Source organism: Zingiber officinale, chromosome 5B (genome assembly GCF_018446385.1).
Source record: "Zingiber officinale cultivar Zhangliang chromosome 5B, Zo_v1.1, whole genome shotgun sequence".
NCBI classification, from domain to species: Eukaryota; Viridiplantae; Streptophyta; class Magnoliopsida; order Zingiberales; family Zingiberaceae; genus Zingiber; species Zingiber officinale.
The window spans coordinates 102,771,491-102,780,970 of record NC_055995.1 but is presented as its reverse complement, the minus strand read 5'-3'; positions in this window follow the sequence as shown (position 1 = coordinate 102,780,970).

Genomic DNA, 9,480 nt, shown 5'->3' with positions numbered 1-9,480 from the left:
CTCGGAGATAGCCCAAGCGCATCATGATCGAGGATCGTCTTCAAATGATGCTCTCGTTCGGGATGCACGGAAAGGGAAGGCACCCTGAAGCGCCACGTCTCCCGAACGGATCAACAGACAGTTCTCAGAGGAGATCTTACAAGACCCTCTGCCTCGACACTACACCCCGTTGGCGATCAGGATGTACAACGAGTCGACTGACCCAGATGATCATCTAGATCGGTTCGACAACGAGGCCACACTGCACCAATACACGGATGGAGTAAAGTATCGTGTCTTCCTTACCACTCTCTCCGGATCGGCGCAATGTTGGTTTAGAAGGCTGCCAGATGGCTCGATATGAAGCTTCAAGGATTTCCGAGCCACGTTCTAGCACTACTTCATCAGCAGCCGACGCTACCAAAAGACAAGCGTCAGCCTTTTCGCCCTGAAGCAAGGGCCCAAGGAAGCGCTCAGAGCGTACATTCAGCGCTTCAATTAATTGGCCATGGACATCCCCTCGGTCTCGTCCGAGACCATGATGAATGCCTTCACCCAAGGGCTCGCCGAGGGAGATTTCTTTGGTCACTCATCAGGAAGTCGCCCAGGGACTTCAACCACATGCTCAAGAAGGCCAACGAGTATATCAATGTGGAAGAAGCCCAGGCGGCCAGAAGAAAGGAGGCGCCAACCGAGAATACGACACCGACCGAGTGCCAACTGACAAGCAGCCATCTGCCTCCCAAGAGGCTGAGAGCTGAAGGAGCACGACCGCACCAGGAGACCAGGGCACATGCTGTAGGACCGTTACGGCCGGCTGGAAGGGGGGTTGATGAGTAGTCCTGTAAACACAAAAGCAAACAACCCTTCCTCGAACTCTTTAAGCTAACACTTGTAAAATAAACAAAGCAAATAAATAAAATATTAAAAAGATGAGGCACAAGATTTACTTGGTTACAATCAATGTGGTTGTTAATCTAAGGAAGGTTAAGCGCACTAGAATACTCTTTCAGGCGGAGAAGCCTCTTATAACGTTGAAGCACAGAAACAGAATCTTAACTCTAAAGCACACAAGCGTAGGAATTACACGTAATGAGTTCGTTGAAAAACTTCTGGACCAAGGCTATATTTATAGCCTTGGTCGGGGCGCCCCGAAGGGGTTCTGAGCGCCCTGGGGGGATAAAACTTTATCCCCAACGTTCAGATCACGTTTGACGCGATCTGGTCAGAATTCAAGGTACGGACGCCCGGAGGGGTTTCGGGTGCCCTGGGCTGGTCCGGGCGCCCCGGACTGTTCCGGGCGCCCCAGACCAGTAAAGTCAACCCGTGTTAACTTTTTCATCTGAGACCACTGCTCTGGTTCGGTTCGGCTCGGTCCAGGTCTTCTACTCCGAATCCGCTCGCTTGGGTGATCTCTGCCATCCAGAAAAGGGCTCACCCGAACCCAACTTCCAGTCTTCTCGAGTAGCCTTCCGCTCCGGCTTCTCGTCCCTCGGAATCGCTGCGTATTTCCTTCTCGTCCACCAGCGTACTCATCCGCAGTCTTCGTCCCTCGGTCGCACCCCGTGCCGACCTTCTCGGTAGATGCGTCTCTTGCTCCCCGAGCAATCTTCCGCTCCGGCTTTCGTCCCTCGAAACCACCGCACGCTTCCTTCTCGTCCACCGGGGTGCTCTTCCGCAGCACCTCGTCCCTTGGATGCGCCGCGTGCCGTCCTTCTCTCTAGCTACATCTTCCGCTCGAGTACCTGTGCTCCTAAGCTCCTGCACACTTAGACACAAGGTTAGAAACAACACAGGACCTAACTTAACTTGTTGATCACACCAAAACAACCTTGGGGTTCCAACAATCTCTCTCTTTTTGATGTGATCAACCCAAGTTAAGCTAGGGTCAATAATAGATATTAAAATTAAACAGTTTATTTTGCACTAATGTGCAACAAGATAAAAACATTAAATTTCAAGATAGAAACATTAAATTTCAAATTTTTTTAATTTTCTACCTCCCCCTAGACTTATACTTTTTCTTCTCCCCCTTTGATCACATAAAAAATTGGGGTTGCAAGAAAAATTTAAGGGTTGACACTTAGAAAATTTATAAAGATCTATTTCAAAGATTTTCTGAAAAGTATTTCTAAGTCAAGACAATTTTCTAAGTCAAAAATAACTTTTGAAAAAAATTTCTAAGTATTCGTCATCAATAATTAAAAACTTTCTAAGCCGAAAAATTTATGCAAGAAAATTTAAGTGAATTGATAACATTAAAAGAAATTTTCTATGCATTTATTTATTTATATATTTTATTATAATGCTTTTATCAGATTTTTAAATTTCCATTTTAACTTATTACAATTTCTCAAATTTGAAGTAAGAAAATTTGAACATGCGAAGAATTGTATCATGTTAATTTCTGTTAATAGTTTGTCGAGATATTTTAATCGATAGGCTATTTCTCTCAGCTTTAAAGCAACAAGTGTTAAACATGCAAGAAATTGTATTGACAAGATAATTGGTAAAAATTCGTTTGACAATTTTTCTAATTTGCAAGATTCATTCGACAAAATATTTTGTAACTTGCAAGAATCTTTTGGCAATATTTCTGATTTGCAAAATTCTTTTGACAAAATAATTTGTAATTCGCAAGAATCTTTTGTCAAAACTTTTTGCAATTCGAGAAACTTTTTCGATAATATTTCTAGTTTGCAAGAATCTTTCGTCAAAACGTTTTGTAATTCAAAAAATTCTTTCGATAATATTTCTAATTTGCAATAAGAGTTCGGCAGTTGATTTTCTAATCCGAAAAATTCTTTCGATGATTCAATTTTTAATTCGCAAAAATCTTCAGGTAATTTTTTGATTAATTGAACCAATTGTTCAGAGGGTAGAGGCCATACCTTACTTACCTCGTCGGCCGTTGGTTCTCCCCTTGTTGAATTGTTTTCTTCCGAAGATTCTCCCCCTTCATCGATGCTTAGTGAAGAAGGGTTTTCTGTGTTCTCGAGATGTACTTCGGCTGTTGGTTCTGTCGGTGGCTCGGTGTCTATTGAGTCGTCGGCTTCCAATTCTTCGTAGAGCTTTAAGAACTTTTCCCAAAGTTGTTTTGCGCTTTTGTATTCGCCAATTCTGTCTAGATCTTCATTTGGTATTACGGTTAGAAGATGAAATTCTGCCCGTCTGTTTGCCATCAATTCGTCACGTTGTTTCTTGTTCCAGAGGCGTAGATTGAGTTCTTCTCCATTCGTTGTCTTTGGTTCTTCATAGCCACATTTCAATATTAAAGAAATACCAAAATCAAAATTAAGATATACCTCCATTTGTTTCTTCCAGTAAGAAAACTCCCCCTCGAATGTTGGTGGGTAGTCGCTAGTTCCGGCCATTGTTTTGTTGCTTCAGATGGCGGTTAGTCCTTCTGAGGCGTACTCGGATCTGATACCACTTGTAGGACCGTTGCGGCCGGCTGGAAGGGGGGTTGATGAGTAGTCCTGTAAACACAAAAGCAAACAACCCTTCCTCGAACTCTCTAAGCTAACACTTGTAAAATAAACAAAGCAAATAAATAAAACATTAAAAAGACAAGGCACAAGATTTACTTGGTTACAACCGATGTGGTTGTTAATCCAAGGAAGGTTAAGCGCACTAGAATACTCCTTCAGGCGGAGAAGCCTCTTACAATGTTGAAGCACAGAAACAGAAGCTTAACTCTAAAGCACACAAGCGTAGGAATTACACGTAATGAGTTCGTTGAAAAGCTTTTGGACCAAGGCTATATTTATAGCCTTGGTTGGGGCGCCCTGGGGGGATAAAACTTTATCCCCAACGTTCAGATCGCGTTTGACGCAATCTGGTCAGAATTCAAGGTCCAGGCACCCGGAGGGGTTCCGGGCGCCTCGGACCAGTAAAGTCAACCCATGTTGACTTTTTCATCTGGGACCACTGCTCTGGTTCGGTTCGGCTCGGTCCGGGTCTTCTACTCTGGATCAGCTCGCTTGGGTGATCTCTGCCATCCGGAAAAGGGCTCACCTGAACCCAACTTCCGGTCTTCTCGAGCAGCCTTCCGCTCTGGCTTTTGGTTCCTCGGAATCGCTGCGTGTTTCCTTCTCGTCCACCAGCGTACTCATCCGCAGTCTTCGTCCCTCGGTCGCACCCCGTGCCGACCTTCTCGCTAGCTACGTCTCTTGCTCCCCGAGCAATCTTCTGCTCCGGCTTTCGTCCCTCGGAACCACCACACGCTTCCTTCTCGTCCACCGGGGTACTTTTCCGTAGCACTTCGTCCCTCGGACGCACCGCGTGCCGTCCTTCTCGCTAGCTGCGTCTTCCGCTCGAGTACCTGTGCTCCTAAGCTCCTGCACACTTAGACACAAGGTTAGAAACAACACAGGACCTAACTTAACTTGTTGATCACTCCAAAATAACCTTGGGGTTCCAACACATGCCGTACAACATATGGCATTCGGTCGGCCTAAGGTGTCGAAGGGCAAGGTATGGACGCCAATATTTTGTTCATTCCACCAGTCGGCGACGTACAACACGAGGGACTGCTGGGGACTGACACCGATTGTCAGCCAACCAACTACAAGAGGATACCACTGTCGATCACCTTCGCTCTATTGACGACCACAACACAGATCCGCTGAGTGATGGGACGACAGAAGGGCGCCTGAATGCCATCACCATCACCAACATCAGTGAAGGGAAGACACTAATCCGTCTCGGGCCCTAGTCTATTGAGATAGACCATCCCCTCGGGAAGAAGAAAATAGGAATAATGCTTCCCGAGGAGAGATAGGTATGATAGCCGGTGGACTGACTGGCGGTGACTCCAATCGAGCCAGGAAGTCATACGCTCGGCGGTTGGAGATCCATGTCGTGGGGTGCAGCAAGGAGAAAGTCGAAGGGCCTCAGATCAGTTTCGACCCCAATGATCTGGAAGGTGTAGAGATCCCTCATGATGATGCTTTGATCATCCGAGTGGTGATTGCCAACTACACCATTCACCGGACCTTCGTCGACACGGGGAGTTTAGTGAACATCATTTTCAAGAAGGCGTTCGATCAGCTGCAGATTGACTGAGTGGCTGCCTATGGCGACCCCGCTTTATGGATTCACAGGCAACGAAGTTTTCCCGATCGACCAAGCAAGGTTGGCCATCTCGTTGGGAGAAGATTCGTGGAGGAGAACTCGGACCACCAACTTCATAGTGGTGGATGCACTATCGGCCTATAAGGTCATTTTGGATCGACCGGCCCTCAACGAGTTCCGGGCGGTAGTGTCAACTTACTATTAGAAAATAAAGTTCCCAGTGGACGATCAGGTGAGTGAGGTCAAAGGCGACCAACTGGCCGCTCGGCGTTGCTATGTGGAGATGGTCAAGACCGAGGCCAAAGCCGCTTGGAAGACTCCACGGCTAGAGATAAATACTATCACTGAGAAACCCCCTACTCTGGTTTGCGAGGAAAAGGAGGAGGTCCAGATCCACCTGAGCTGGTCGGAAGCCACGACCTTCGTCGTCGCCGACCTGGAGGAGGAGAAGAAGGAAGAGCTGATCGTCTGCCTCAAATAGAATCACGATGTGTTCGCCTGGTCGACACATGAGCTGCCCGACATCTCCCCAAGCGTGGCTCAGCACGAACTTCACGTCTGACCAGACACTCGATCGATCTAACAAAGGAAAAGGGATTTTAGAATGGAGCAAAACATGATCATCCGGACGGAGATAGAGAAGCTACTAGAGGTCGACTATATCAGGGAAGTCCAATTCCCGAGCTAGCTAGCTAATGTTGTGCTAGTCTCCAAGCCGGGCAACAAATGGCGGGTCTACATCAACTTCTGCGATCTTAACAAGGCCTGACCAAAGGACTTCTATCCCCTGCCCAGGATAGATCAGATGGTGGACTCGACTGTGGGCTGCGAGCTCATCTGCATGCTCGACACATATCAAGGCTACCACCAAGTGTCGCTCGCCCAGGAAGACCTAGAGAAGGTCAGCTTCATTATGGTCGACGGGATATATTAGTACAATGTCATGCCGTTCGGACTCAAGAACGCTGGAGCTACCTACCAGAGGATGATGAACAAGGTGTTTTGACGGTAGATCGTCCTTAATATGGAGGTATACATTTACGACATACTGATTAAATCCCTTCGAGTTGCTGACCTATACGCAGATGTCAACGAGACTTGTTGGACGCTGAGGACGTATGGAATAAAGCTTCTGTTCGGCGCAAAGAGTGGCCGCTTCCTGGGCTACATAGTCATCGAGCGGGGCATCGAAGCTAACTCGAGCAAGGTCCAAGCTTTGCAAGACATGCCTCCACCTCGAAACTTGAAGGAAGCTTAGAGGCTGAACGGTTGGATCACTACGCTATCCAGGTTCATATCCAAGTTGTCTGATCGAAGTCTGCCATTCTTCAAGATACTACGTCAAGCTACAAAATTCCAATGGGACGCCGAGTGAGATCGAGCATTGAGGAACTAAAGGAGTACCTGAAATCACTACCTATGTTAGCCAAACCGGTTGTGGGTGAGCCGCTCTAGATCTACTTGTCATCTAATGAGCATGCGGTTAATTCGGCTCTGGTTAGGCAGAACGGCTAAGATCAGTAACCTGTATATTTTCCGAGTCATATATTGAAGGATGCTGAATCTCACTGTCTTGAAAAACTAGCATACGCTTTGATCCTAGCGCTCGGAGGCTTCACCCATACTTTCTGGTGCACTCAATAATTGTGATGACTAATAGCGCTTTGGGAAGAGTCCTCCTCAATCCGGAGGCATCTGAATGGCTGATTAAATGGACGACAGAACTTAGTGAATTTGACATTTAGTATCAACACTGAGCGGCGATCAAGGCCCAAGCCTTGGCCAATTTCGTCATAGAAATCCAGAATGACGAGCCTGCAGCAACATGGAAGATAGATGTGGATGGCTCGTCCACTCGGCAAGGTAGCGGGATCGACATATTGCTTATCTCACCATGGGAGGACCGGATGCAGCTGTCCGTTCGGCTGGACTACCAAGCAACGAACAATGAAGCAGAGTATGAGGCGCTGATAGCTAGCCTACAAGCAGCTCGGCATGTGGGAGCAGTTAAAGTCCTCATCCACTCGGACTCCCAACTCGCCGTCTAGTAGCTATCCGGGACATTCAAGATAAGCAACGTACGATTGAGGCTCTATGCAGAGGCTTTCGAGAAGCTAAAGACCAACTTCCAGGAGGTCGTCATACAGAAGATCCCTCGATCGGAGAATCATGCGGCGGATGAGTTAGCGAAACTAGCCAATTCGTTGACTTTGATCATCATAGGTCAGCCGATCGAGCAAGTCTCACTTGTGGCGCACATCGACCGGATGGAGGGGATAACCTTCCCAAACGACTGGAGGACGGCCATAACAGAGTTCTTGCGGTCGGGAGCTGCACCGGATGATCCGAAGGAGATCCGTTTATTAAAGAAGAGGGTCGGATGATTCACCTTGATCGGCGACTAACTTTATAAGAGAGCCTTCTCTAGGCCCTCCTCAAGTGCGTCGTGTAACGACCACCCTTCTTACTACTCTACTACTCTCTAAGAGTGACCGTTACTTAACTACTAACTCTACTTAACCGGTATAATTAAAAACCACATGGAATCCCTACCGAAAAATTTTGGCAAAATCTCCCCTGTACCGGTGACCTTAAATTGATATACAAACACTATATACACAGCCACAGGCGGCTGGAACAGATAACAAACTCTCACGCAGTTATATAAGTGTTAAAACCAAAAGGAAACAATACCACAAATCATCACACAAGAACACAATTCATCTACTATGTCCTAATCACATCAAAATAACATATACTGACTCAAATACTTCTAACATAGCAAAAGAAAAAGAAAACTAAAGGAAACTCCTTCCTAGTCCAAAGGCTTCCATAGTCCTGGCATCACACATCCTTCAACCACCTCCTTGTCGCCTTCCTTTCTATATCTTTTCCTTTCCTGTATCTGCAGTAAGAGGAAGTGCAGTCTATAAGCAAAATTTGCTTAGTAAGCGCTATCTAACTCACAAAAACATGAATATGCATGTATACAGAAAGAACTAGAAACTATATGCTCTAAAAAGAAATAAAGCATAAACATAACTGCTCATGTCAAACTAATAGCAAAGAAAAAGCTAAGGAATCTACTCATGTAATTCTAATAGTTAATCATGCTACTCAGCTAATAGGTAAACATGAAAAACTATTCATCTACTAGATAAACATGGTAGAATAAAGAACTAAACTTACTGATTTTTAGAACTATATGAACCTTATTTCATTTGTTCTAAACTTAATCTTTAATACTTTATGTTTATGTAAAACTCGTTTTACTTGTTCAAAAACTTATACTTATAATACTTCAAAATAATAATCAACTTCTCTTGAGCCCAGGCATAGTACCATCTTATGCGTGTTCCCTAATAGGTTGGGGTAGCGAGCCACCAATCCTAAAAGAGCAGACCTTGGTCTACCAGGGCCAAGACCTTGGAATTGGACACCTGGATTTGTTTAACGACAACCTTGTGAAGTCGGGTACTAGCCTCTTCTTAAAAGTAAAATACTTATAATCTTAATTACTTCTTCTTTAAATGCCTTGGCATTTTAATAGACACCTTGTGTGCCAAAATCCCTAAAGTCTTGACTTTGGAATTTACTTAAGGCCTTGGCCTTTCTCTTTCTTTTCTTTTTCTTTCTTTTACTTGTTAATACTTCTAAAAGTATTTAATAGGATTCTTATTTTTCCACTAGAATACATGGCTGTTCATGCTTATTAAAATAGCAAATGAAAACTAAAGAAAACTGCACGTCTAATAGCAATAGAAAACTAAAAAAATCTGCTCATGTATATCTAATAATAAAGCACTAAAATTTGCATACTCATGATATGCAAGAATACAACTGCATGCTGGAAAACAAGGCTAATCATACTAGCGTACCAAATTGTGCATACTCATTAAGTAGCAAGGAAAGCTAAACTGTGCATGCTCAAGTTAATGGCTGTTCATGTTCAACTAATGTGATATTTACTTTGATGATAGCAACTTGAACAATGTTTTGTATAGAAGTTACCGACTTGCAGGAAGCTATGGAATTGAGAGTGCAGGAACCAAGCTAATATCACAATGAGAAATCAAAATTGGTTTGCTACAAATCCTGATAAATCATGATCAGAATGCATAATGGAATTGAGAGTGTAGGAACCAAGCTAGTATCACATTGAGAAAAGCTATCTACTCCAAGGGAAACATCTAAACCTACCATGACATTATATAGCACGATCATGCTAACTGTACAGCAGGAAATTCAACAAAGAATTCAAAATTAAACCTCTAAATTCCAAAACTGTACATGCTTGTTAAACTACAAGGAAAACAAAACTGAAAAGCTCACTAGAAAGGCTGATCTAATTACAACCGAAACTAGGGTTTTGCAGCCACCTACTCATGAAATTTGCTGTAGCATGAAACAAACCCGAAACCTGTA